This window comes from Papio anubis, chromosome 20 (assembly GCF_008728515.1).
Source record: "Papio anubis isolate 15944 chromosome 20, Panubis1.0, whole genome shotgun sequence".
Taxonomy (NCBI): Eukaryota; Metazoa; Chordata; class Mammalia; order Primates; family Cercopithecidae; genus Papio; species Papio anubis.
This window is the reverse complement of record NC_044995.1, coordinates 42,317,000-42,329,375: the sequence shown is the minus strand read 5'-3', so window position 1 is coordinate 42,329,375 and position 12,376 is coordinate 42,317,000. Positions and strand designations below refer to the sequence as shown.

The 12,376-nt window shown below is 46.0% G+C and overlaps 1 protein-coding gene and 2 pseudogenes across 2 annotated transcripts in view; 2 read left to right on the top strand and 1 right to left on the bottom strand.

Annotated features, from left to right (window-relative positions):
* The window catches only part of ZNF560 (zinc finger protein 560), a 34,838-nt gene extending 24,928 nt beyond the window's left edge, over positions 1-9,910 (bottom strand). Inside the window, exons 1-2 of one of the 2 annotated variants that reach the window (XM_003914834.5) lie at positions 9,690-9,910; positions 9,282-9,369 (exon numbers count right to left, since the gene is read on the bottom strand). The gene's annotated coding sequence lies outside the window, so the exon portion shown is untranslated. Of the gene's footprint in view, positions 1-9,250; positions 9,370-9,689 lie in introns of those variants that run through there. The other variant, XM_031659956.1, reaches the window with a different exon arrangement.
* LOC101007651 lies at positions 5,487-5,874 on the top strand (annotated as a pseudogene).
* LOC101014267 lies at positions 7,063-9,047 on the top strand (annotated as a pseudogene).
* Positions 9,911-12,376: the final 2,466 nt, after the last annotated feature.

The window sequence follows — 12,376 nt, the reverse complement described above, 5'->3', positions numbered from 1 at the left end:
CAGCTCACTACAGCCTCAATCTCCTGGGCTCAAGCAATCTTTCTGCCTCATGCTCCAGAGTAGATGGGACTACAGGTGTATATCACCAAGCCTGGCTAATTTGGGGGGCTTTTGGGGAGCATGGTTTGATTTTTTGTTTTTGTAGAGATGGGGTTTCACCATGTTGCCCAGGTTAGTCTTGAACCAAGGGCATTAATTTCTAGAGTGACCAGGGGAGCCATCTGGTGGCAAGATGATTACACTGGACCACTCCTATCATGAAGGTGACTAAGATTCATCCTCACTGGAACAGACTCATGTTCTGGATATGGATTTGCCAGAAGCCTAACTACTAAGTAGAGAGGCAAATCCATATAGGATTTGTATAGAGACAGATTTGTATAGGCGAGAGGCAAATCCACTAGGCTTCTGCCTATACAATGCACCATCCATGCACTCACAAAATGCTTTCACTGTAGTCACAGCATTCACACAATACTGTCTTTCATCAAGGAACCCATTTCACTGCAAAGGAAGTGCAACAGTGGGAACATGTCCCTATCATCAACTGGTCTCATCCACACACCCCATCACTCAGAAGCGGCTAGTCTAAATGAAAGGTGAAATGGCTTACTGAAAATTCAAATACAGGGCCAACTGGGAGACAACCTCTGAAAGAATAGGATTCTGTTTCACAAGACACAGTGTATGCTCTGAATCAGAGATCATTAGATGCTGCTATCTCACCAGTCAGAACAAACAGGCTCAGGAATTGACGGGTGAAGGCAGAATTAGCTCCATGACAAAAATTTTGCTTCCAATCCCAGCAATGTAGAGCAGTGTAATTTGGAGATCTGAGTCCATAATGGGGAATGCTTCCCAAGGGGCAACTGTTTGGTCCCAACACATTGGAAAGTGAGATGAACATCTGGCCCTTATGAGTTTCATATCCATTAAACCAAGAAGAAAAAGAAAAATAAGGAGGTGAGAGGGAATAATCTATTAACTGAAGGGATTAATCTCAATTACCAAAGGGAAACTGGGGTACTGCTATACAACTGAGGCGAAAAGGAAGACATCTAGAACCTCCTAGCACTTCTATACCACTTAGAAAGATTAACAAAAAATTACAATAGAAAAAAGGCAGGAACATGGAGGACCAAGATCCTCTCACAATGAAGATTTGAGTCACTCCATTAGGTACAGAACCCAGAGCTGCTGAGTTTCTGGATGAGGGCAAGGAAAATACAAAAAATGTTCACTGAAAAAGTAAAACCATGGATATCAACTATAACTTCAAGATCAACGACAGACAAGAACTTCAGCAGTTCGGCAGGTTTTGTGTTTTTGCTTTTTTGAGACGGAATCTCTCTCTGTTGCCCAAGCAGGAGTACAGTGGCGCAATCTCAGCTCACTGCAACCTCCACCTCCCAGATTCAAGCAATTCTCCTGCCTCACCCTCCAAAGTAGCTGGGATTACAGGTGCCCACCACCACGCCCAACTAATTTTTGTATTTTCAGTAGAGACAGGGTTTCACCATGTAGGCCAGACTGGTCTCAAACCCCTGACTTCAAGTGATCCAAAAGTCTCGGCCTCCGAAAGTGCTGGGATTACAGGCATGAGCCACCACATCCAGCCCCGAGTTTTCTCTTTGATTTTTATGTATACATGTTAGTTTCTAAGCATGTATTTATATAAACCAACCATTCACTTCTCTTTTCTATCTTATATATGTTCCTAAAGGTTAAATTTATATATATATATATAAATTTTTTTTTTTTTTTTTGGAGACTCAGTCTCTCTCTGTTGCCAAGGCTGGAGTGCAGTGGCGAGATCTTGGTTCACTGCAAGCTCCGCCTCCCAGGTTCCCGCCATTCTCCTGCCTCAGCCTCCTGGGTAGCTGGGACTACAGGCGCCCGCCACCACACCCAGCTAATTTTTTTTTTGTATTTTTAGTAGAGACAGGGTTTCACCGTGTTAGCCAGGATGGTCTCGATCTCCTTAACTCGTGATCAGCCCACCTCAGCCTCCCAAAGTGCTGGAATTACAGGCATAAGCCACCGCACCCAGCCTAAATTTAAAATTTAGTCTTCAGGTAACAGAATATTCAAGGAGAATATGACAAAATTTCAGTAGAAATTAACATGGCTTCAGGCGTGGTGGCTCACACCTGTAATCCCAGCACTTTGGAAGGCCAAGGCTGGCACATCACCTAAGGTCAGGAGTTCGAGACCAGCCTGGCCAACATGACGAAACACTGTGTCTACTAAAAATACAAAAATTAGCTGGGCATGGTGGCACACGCCTTTAATCTCAGTGTGGGGAAAAGAAAGAGAGATCAGCCTGTTACGGTGTCTATGCAGAAAGTAGTAGACATAAGAGACTCCATTTTGTTCTGTATTTGAGATGCTGTTAATCTGTGACCCTACCCCCAACCTTGTCCTTGCAAGAGACATGTGCTGTGGTGACTCAAGGTTTAATGGATTTTGGGCTGTGCAGGATGTGTCTTTGTTAAACAAGTGCCTGAAGGCAGCTTGCTGGTTAAAAATCCTGCCCGTGCCCGGGCAATGGAACATCTCGGTGTGAGACCCGATTGTATGCTCTGTTTACTGAGATAGGAGAAAACCGCCTTAAGGTGGGACCCATAAGGACCCATAAGGTGGGACTTGCTGGCGGGACTTGCTGGCGCAATGCTAAGAGGTTTGTGGAGATGTTTACATATGCATATCAAGGCACAGCATTTTCCTTTGAACTTATTCATGTCACAGAGATCTTCGTCCATATGTCTTACTGCTAATTTTCTCCCTAAAATGATCCTATTGTCCTGCCACTCCCTTATCTTTAAGATGGTAAAGATAATTAAGGGAACTCAGAGACCGGTGCCAGTGTGGGTCCTCTGTATGCTGAGCGCAAGTCCCCTGGGCCCACTTTTTCTTTCTCTATACTTTGTCTCTGTGTCTCATTTCTTTTCTCAAATCTCTCGTTCCACCTAACGAGAAACGCCCACAGGTGTGGAGGGGCAGGCCATCCCTTCACTCAGCTACTCGGGAAGCTGGGGCAGGAGAATCACTTGAACCTGGGAGGCGGAGGTTGCAGAGAGCTGAGATCGCACCACTGCACTCCAGTCTGGGTGAAAGAGTGAGAATCCATTCCAAAAAAAAAAAAATTAATAATGACCTGTGATGAGGGGCTGTGCACCTTCTCACTTAGGGGTGAGAAATTCTCCCTTCAATCTTGTTAAGTGGAAATGCAGACTTAATCATTATAAGAGAATCAAAGTGTGTGTAGACGGGCACATGTGGATGCTGACTAGGCAAAACAGTGAACATGCCAGTTACCAATTTATCCATCTCAGCTCCAAATTCACCATCACTATCTGCTGTGGAACAAAGGGCTGTATTCTTTAAGCATTTATCTTTTAATGGAACATGTTAAGCTTTATCATGTTGCATTATAAGATGGAAGGGAGCCCAGGTGCGGTGGCTCTCGCCTGTAATCCCAGCACTTTGGGAGGCCAACGTGGGCGGATCACCTGAGGTGAGGAGTTCGAGACCAGCCTGCCCAACAAGGCGAAAGCCTGTCTCTACTAAAAACACAAAAAATTAACCAGGCATGGTGGCAGGTGCCTGTAATCCCAGCTACTCGGGAAGCTAAGGCAGGAGAATTGCTTGAACCCAGGAGGCAGAGATTGCAGTGAGCCAAGATCACACCACTGCACTTCAGCCTGGGTGACAAGAGCAAAACTCCGTCTCAAAACAAAACAAAATAAAAAATTAGCTAGGCATGGCGGCGAATGCCTGTAATCCCAGCTACTCGGGAGGCTGAGGCAAAAGAATCACTTGAACCCGGGAGGCGGAGGTTGCGATGAGCGAAGGTCATGCCATTGCACTCCAGACTGAGCAACAAGAGTGAAACTCCGTCTCAAAAAAAAAAAACCACAAAACCTGCAGGTAGTTTCTAGGAGCTGAGCACAGCTTCCAGCAACAGCCAGCAACAAGTCCTATAGCTGCAAGGAAATGAATTTTGCCTTTTGACTGAATGTGGAAATATACACTCTTCCCTAGGCAGAGGTTGCAGTGAGCCGAGATCGTGCCACTGCACTCTAGCCAGGGCAACAGAGCACGACTCTATAGCCAAAAAAAAAAAAAATTGTACTGTAGGTTTCAGCTAAGGCAATTAGATAACACACAGCATGCTTATCAAATTCGTAGATGGACTATACAATTTGATGACTGATAGAACTGGATTCAAAATTACTGTCACAGGCTGAAGTGATTCACTGAATAAACAGGATTTTTATTTTTAAAAAAGAAATAGAATATACAAGAATTAAACAACACTCATATAAAATGTTTCACACATAAAACATAAACCAAAATGCTACACTACTGGCCAGCCGCAGTAGTAGTTCAAGCTTGCAATCCCAGCACTTTGGGAGGCCAAGGTGGGCAGATCACTTGAGGCCAGGAGTTCAAGACTACCCTGGCCAACATGACGAAACCCCATCTCTACAAAAAATACAAAAATTAGCCAGGCGTGGTGGTGCATGCCTGTAATCCCAGCTACTTCAGAGGCTGAGGCATGAGAATCACTTGAACCCAGGAGGCGGAAGGTGCAGTGAACTGAAATGGCATCACTGCACTCCAGCCTGGGCAAGAGAGGAAGAATCTGTCTCAAAAACAGGGTTGGGGCGGGGGCAGGGAGAAAGAAAAGAAAGAAAGAAAGAAAGAACACTATACTTCTGAAAATATATTTGAGTATGCTTATTCAGGATGAAACTGAACAAGACACTGACTTTCTTTTTGAAAACAAGTGGCTTGCGGTTAAAACTAAAATCTATCTTCAGATGTAGCAGCAGTAAAACAAAGGATCTCGCATATTACTTTCTTATCCAAAAGGAAAAGGCTATCTTTAAAATAAAGTGCTCTGGCCAGGCGAGGTGGCTCATGCCTGTAATCCCAGCACTTTGGGAGGCCAAGGTGGGCAGACCACGGGTCAGGAGTTCAAGACCAGCCAGCCTGGCCAGCATGGTGAAACCCTCGTCTCCACTAAAAATACAAAAATTAACTGGGCACGGTGGCAAACGCCCGTAATCCCAGCTACTTGGGAGGCTGAGGCAGGAGAATCACTTGAACCCGGGAGGCGGAGGTTGCAGTGAGCTGAGATTGCGCCACTGCACTCCAGCCTGGGAGACGGAGTGAGACTCTGTCTCAAAAAATGAATAAATAAATAGATCATTCTACCATAAAGACACAGACACACAAAAGTTCAATGCAGTGCTATTCACAAGAGCAAAGACATGGGATCAACATAAATGCCCCTCAATGACAGACCAGATAAAGAAAATGTGGTACACATACACCATCGAATACCATGCAGCCATGAAAAAGAACAAGAAGATCACGTCTTTGGTGAAAACATAGAGAGAGCTGGAGGCTATTATACTTAGCAAACTAAGGCAGGTACAGAAAACCAAATACTGGCAGTTGTGTGCTAGGTCACCAAGATGTCGTTCCCAAAGTATACTCCGTCACGCCTGGCCACTCTGCCCTCGATGCTTGACCTGGCCAACTATATGACATGTCCCTGGAAACCGGGAGGGCACAAGCTAAGCAGTTGGCCATAAGAGTCCAGTTTCAGCAGAAGTACCTGCTCCAGTACAATGACCCTAACCACCGCTCGTCGAAGATCCTGCCTTGATTAGTTGGACCTGTGCAAGATCAGCAAATGTCTATCCTAATTTCAGACCCACTCCTAAAAACTCACTCCTGGAAGCTCTATGTAGAATTGGGCCTCTCTTCTTCTGGTATTATGTTTTCAAAACTGACATGGATAGGAAAGAAAAACTTATCCAGGAAGGAAAATTGGATAGAACATTTAACATCTCATATTAAGTCTGGCAATGATGACTATATTTATTCTTGCTTAAATAAATCATCTATTAATCATTAAAAAGAAAAGAAAACCAAATACCACAGGCTCTCACTTACAAGTGGGAGCTAAATGATAAGAACTTATGAATACAAAGAAGGAAACAATAGACACTGGAGTCTACTTGAGGGTGGAGGGCAGAAGGAGGGAAAGGAGCAGAAAAGATAACCACTGGGTACTGGGCTTAATACCTGGATTTCTTTACCTATGTAACAAACCTTCATATGGACTCTCAAACCTAAAATAAACGTTAAGAAAAAAAAAAGGGGCCGGGCGCGGTGGCTCAAGCCTGTAATCCCAGCACTTTGGGAGGCCGAGACGGGCGGATCACGAGGTCAGGAGATCGAGACCATCCTGGCTAACACGGTGAAACTCCGTCTCTACTAAAAAATACAAAAAACTAGCCGGGCGAGGTGGCGGGCGCCTGTAGTCCCAGCTACTCGGGAGGCTGAGGCAGGAGAATGGCATGAACCCAAGGAGGAGGAGCTTGCAGTGAGCCGAGATCCGGCCACCGCACTCCAGCCTGGGTGACAGAGCAAGACTCTGTCTCAACAAAAAAAAAGAAAAAGAAAAAACAAAGGAAATCACTATATTGAAGAGATATCTGCACTCTCGTTTGCTACAGCAGTATTCACAGTAGCCAGGATTTGGAAGCAGCCTAAGTGTAGCTCAACAGATGAGATGAATGGATAAAGAAAATGTGTGTGGTACACATATACAATGGAGTACTGTTCATCCATAAAAAACAATGAGATCCAGGCCAGGTGCGGTGACTCACACCTGTAATCCCAGCACTCTGGGAGGCTGAGGTAGGTGGATTACTTGAGCCCAGGAGTTTGAGGCCAGCCTGGGCAACTGTGAAACCCCATCTCTACAAAAAATACAAAAATTAGCCAGGTGTGGTGGTGAGCAGCTGTAGTCCCAGCTACTCAGGAGGCTAAGGTGGGAGGATCACTTGAGCCCAGGAGGTGGAGGCTGCAGTGAGCTGAGATCGCATCACTGCAATCCAGCCTCAGTGACAAGAGCTCAAACTTTCCTCAGCTGCTGCCAAGGTGCTCCGTCCTCCCGAGGACCGCGTTGCAGTGAGGCCCTCACTTCATCTGGCAACTAGCACTGCATCCGGCAGCACCAGCCCCATACTGGCCCATAACATGACCTCCATCTCCAAGCTCGCCTGCATCTACTCAGCCCACATTCTGCATGAGGACGAGGTGACCACCACAGAGGATAAGATCAATGGCCTCATTAAAGCAGCCGGTGTAAATGTTGAAACTTTTTGGTCTGGCTTGTTTGCAAAGGCCCTGGCCAACGTCAACATGGGAGTCTCATTTGCAATGTAAGAGCTGGTGGACCTGCTCCCCCAGCAGCAGGTGCTGCACCAGCAGGAGCTCCTACCCCCTCCACAGTTGCTGCTCCAGATGAGGAGAAGAAAGCCGAAGCAAAGAAAGAAGAATCTGAGGAGTCTGATGATGACACGGCCTTTGGTCTTTTTTCTTTTTTTGAGACAGAGTCTCACTCTGTCGCCCAGGCTGGAGTGTACTGGCGTGATCTCAGCTCACTGCAACCTCCGCCTCTTGGGTTCAAGCAATTCTCTGCCTCGGCCTCCTGACTAGCTGGGATTACAGGTGCCTGCCACCACACCAGGCTAATTTTTTTGTATTTTTAGTAAAGACAGGGATTCACCATCTTGGCCAAGTTGGTACGGAACTCCTGACCTTGTGATCCACCCACCTCGGCCTCCCAAAGTGCTGGGATTATAGGCGTGAAACACCGCGCCTGGCCTGGCTTCGGTCTTTTTGACCAAACCTCTTTTGAAATGTGTTCAATAAAAAGCTGAACTTGAAGGAAAAAAAGGAGGGGGGGAGTAGGGAGGAAGGCAAGAAAAAAGACAAAAAACGAGATCCTGGCCAGGTGCAGTGGCTCACGCCTGTAATCCCAGCATTTTGGGAGGCCGAGGCAGGCAGATCACGAGGTCAGGAGATCAAGACCATCCTGGCCAATATGGTGAAACCCCATCTCTACTAAAAATACAAAAATTAGCTGGGCGTGGTAGCGTGTACCTGAAAACCCAGCTACTCAAACGGCTGAGGCAGGAGAATTGCTTGAACCAGGGAGGCAGAGGTTGCAGTGAGTCGAGATCGCGCCACTGCACACCAGCCTGGCGACAGAGCGAGACTGTATCTCAAAAAAAAAAAAAATAGAATGAGATTCTGTCATTTTCAACAACATAGATAGAACTAGAGGGCAGTACATTAAATGAAATAAACCAGGCACAGAAAGACAACTTGGGCGTGGTAGGTGGTGGTTGCCGTGAGCCAGTATCATGCCACTGCACTCCAGCCTGGGCATCAGGGCAACACCCTGCCTCAAAAAAAAAAAAGCTTGAATAGAGCTCAGATCCAAAAACACTTCGTTATATTTTAGAACAATTTGGAGAATTTTCATTTATTACACAGAGCAAATATTAGATAATATTATTTGTAATTTTCTTGATGCAAATAGAATTACGGTTTTAGTAAGACAACACTCTTATCATTGAGTCAGGTATTACCCAGTACTTAAATGTCGAGCTTTTACCATCCTGGCTAACACGGTAAAACTCCATCCCTACTAAAATACAAAAAATTAGCCGGGCATTGTGGCACGCACCTGTAATCCCAGCTACTCGGGAGGCTGAGGCAGGAGAATCGCTTGAACCCGGGAGGCGGAGGTTGCAGTGGGGTGAGATGGCGCCACTGCACTCCAGCCTGGGCAACAGAGCGAGACTCCCTCTCGGAAAAAGAAAAAAAAAGAAAGAAATGTCGAGCTTCATCTCTGCAATGAATTTCCCATTTACTCTCAAACAGTTCACCATAAAATGTATTTACGAGACAGCAACTACACAAAACGCTAAATACAGGTGCAGCTACAATGGACACTTATTCGTCGTACTGGATGGTCAACATACCCATAGGTTTCAGTTTTTTCGAAAAAAAAATGCAGAAAAAATACACTTAGTACAGTCATCCTGTTAACGGTAAATTCGATTATTGTAGTATTTGTGTGTAAACCCTCCACCCTTTCTTCCAGGAAGCCTGGTTATGAAGCTCTTTGGAGACGTACAGAGCTAGGAACTTCAAATGAAAAGAATAGCTGAGTATTCTTAGCTTTCTTTAGTAGAAAGACTCGCGGTCTACAAACGTTTATATGCACATGCAGAAATACGCACACCCTAGACAGCTAAGAAAGCACCTTTCTACCTGAACGTAAAGTGTCCATAAAAAATATACAGGTTTCGCAAAGGCAAAATGCCAAAATCTCACAGGAAACACTCGTTTGCATAAAAAAGGAAGCACCTGCCTGCTTGAACCAACTTTCTCCCAGTGCTCACCCGAACACGGTGGAGTTGCCAGGTCCGTGGGGCTGCAGGATCTTGGGGACGGAGTCAATCGAACGCGAACAGCAAAATTCTTTCCCCTCTGAAAAACAATTCACAAAGGTTGCCTTGGAGACTTATGTTTTAGGCCTCAGAGTCCTTGGACACTTTTGAAGACGGGAACGCATGGCGGAAAACATCCCTCGGACGCGCCCATACTGCACTTCCCACCCGGGTCCTCTAGGGGACCGAACGTCCGAATGGCCTCTCCGACGTGGCCTCGCCCGATGGCTCCGCGGCTCCGCGGACGCAAGTGGAGTGGTCCGGGCCTCTCGAAGGAGGATCCTCGATTACCCTGGGTCGATTGTGACCTCTGCCACCCCGCGAAACAACGCCCAACCCACTAGTCTACACAAGCCTCACCAAAGTAGTGAACAACCAGACGACACAAAGAAAAAGGTGGCTCTGAGGCAATAGGCGCCAGCGACTAAAAGAGACAACTGGCGCGCCGCTAACGTCACTTCCGCCGGAGCATTGGGAGGGGCGTGCCTCGTTGCGTGGGCAGTTGGACAGGATGGAACTCTTTAGGATTCTAGTTTCCCTCCGCGTGGGTGCGGAGGTATCAAGGGGTCGGCTCAGTGCGTGGGTCGGCAGAGAGAAATGGGCCCACGGGACAAGGTGGGGGTTAAATCAGGGCTGTGGGCGGGGCTGTGGGCGGGGCCCATGTCCGGGGGCGGGGCTGGATGTGGGACCAGACCCACCGGTTGGCTTCCGTGACAGAATGGACCGGGAGGGCGAAACGTCGGGGGATGGACTCGCCCCTCAGGATGCTCATTAAAAACTTTCCCCACGTTCCTGGACCCCTTTCAGGATTCTCTCCAGTTGATAACCTGCCAATCCACAAAATGGCCTGCTTCCTCCATTCGATCACGTCTTTAGAACTTTATTTTCTCTTATTCCTTTTTATTTATCTGACCTTGCTAAATTCTAATTGTTGATTCCTCTGCGTTTTCAATGTATCGATACTTTCTGTAAATATTGCCATTTTTTTTTCTTTTCTTTCTTTCTTTTTTCTTTTCTTTTTTTTTTCCTTTGAGGCAGGGTCTGGCTCTGTTGCCCAGGCTGGAATGCAGTGGTGGGAGCACGGCTCACTGCAGTCTCGACCTCTCCAGGCTCAAGCCATCCTCCCATCTCAGCCTCCCGAGTAGCTGGGACACGGGCACACCACCACGCCCAGCTAATTTTTGTATTATTATTATTATTATCATTATTATTATTATTTTGTAGAGACAGGGTCTAACCATGTTGCCCAGGCTGGTCTGGAACTCCTGGGCTCAAGCAATCTGCCCGCCTTGCACTCCTGAAGTGGGACTACAGGCGTGAGCCACCACGCACCATGCCTGGGCTTATTGTATATTTTTTTCTTCTTCAACTATGTATTTGTTACTATTTCTCATATCTTATCAAATTATTCAAAGCCTCCCATACTACATTGTGAAATACTACTGATACCAGGCATTCTTCACTTATTCTGTGCAAAAAAAAAAAGAAGAAGAAGACTGTTGGACTTGTGGTAGAGATTTAGTTGAATCTTTGGGTTATATTGGTATCTTTATAATACTGAGTCTTCCTATGTGTGAATATACAATATCTCTCTATTTAGGTCTTCTTTAAATTCTTTCAGTAATGTTTTGAAATTTTCAGTTTACAAATACTTTACCTCTTGGAGTAAAGTTATTCCCATGTAACTTATTTGGATGCTTTTGTAAAAGGGATCACATTCTCAGTTTCCTTTTCTGATTGTTCATTGCTGGTGTATAGATACAAAACTAATTTTCATCTCTTGATGTTGTACTGTGCAACTTTACAGAATTTATTACAAGCTCTACTAGTTTTCTTGTAGATTCTTCAAAATTTTCTATATATCAAATATCACCTATAAATATACTTTTATTTGTTCTATTCTAATTGGGAAACCTTTTATTTTACTTTCTTGTGTGATTGCTCTGGCTAGAATTTCCTGTAGAGGCTGGGTGCGGTGGCTTATGCCTGTAATCCCATCATTTTGGGAGGCCGAGGTGGGTGGTGGTGGATCACCTGAGGTCAGGAGAGTTCAGACCAGCCTGACCAGCCTGATGAAACCCTGTCTCTCTCACAAAAATACAAAAATTAGCCAGGCGTGGTGGTGGGCACCTGTAATCCCAGCTACTCAGGAGGCTGAGGCAGGAGAATCACTTGAACCTGGGAGGCGGAGGTTGCAGTGAGTGGAGATGGTGCCATTGCACTCCAGCCTGGGTGACAAGAGCAAAACTTCATTTCAAAAAGAAAAGAAAAGAAAAGAATTTCCTGTAGAATGTTGAAAAACAAAAGAGAAATCAGACCTCTCTTCTTCCTGATCTTAGGGATAGTGCAGGCATTCACTGGCTGTTTTTGAGACGAGTCTTGCTCTGCCGCCCAGGCTGGAGTACAGTAACCGGATCTCAGCTTCACTGCAAGCTCCGCCTCCCAAGTTACATAATCCTCCTGCCTCAGCCTCAATAACTGAGTTAAGCGCCTGCCACCTCGCCAGCTAACTGTATTTTTAATAAAAACCAATTTCACCGTGATAGGATGGTCTGCGATCTCCTGACCTCGTGATCCGCCCATCTCGGCTCCCAAAGTGCTGCTGGGATTACAGGCTTGAGCCACAGCGCCCGGTGAGCATTCACTGTGAACAGTGTTAGCTGTGTTTTTGTAAGTGCATTTTGTCTTGTTGAATAAACTCCCTTCTAGTTCTAGTTCTCTTAATTTTTAATTTTTTTATTTTTTTGAGACAGAGTCTCGCTCTGTCACCAGGCTTCAGAGTGCAGTGGCATGATCTTGGCTCACTGCAACCTCCACCTCCAGGGTTCAAGCAATTTTCTGCTTCAGCCTCCCAAGTAGCTGGGATTATAAGTGCCCACCACACCTGGCTAATTTTTTTGTATTTTTAGTAGAGACGGGGTTTCACCAGCTTGGTCAGGCTGTTCTCCAACTCCTGACCTCATGATCCACCTGCCTCGGCCTCCCAAAGTGCTGGGATTACAGGCATGAGCCACCACGCCTGGCCAGTTTTCTTAATTTTTATCAAG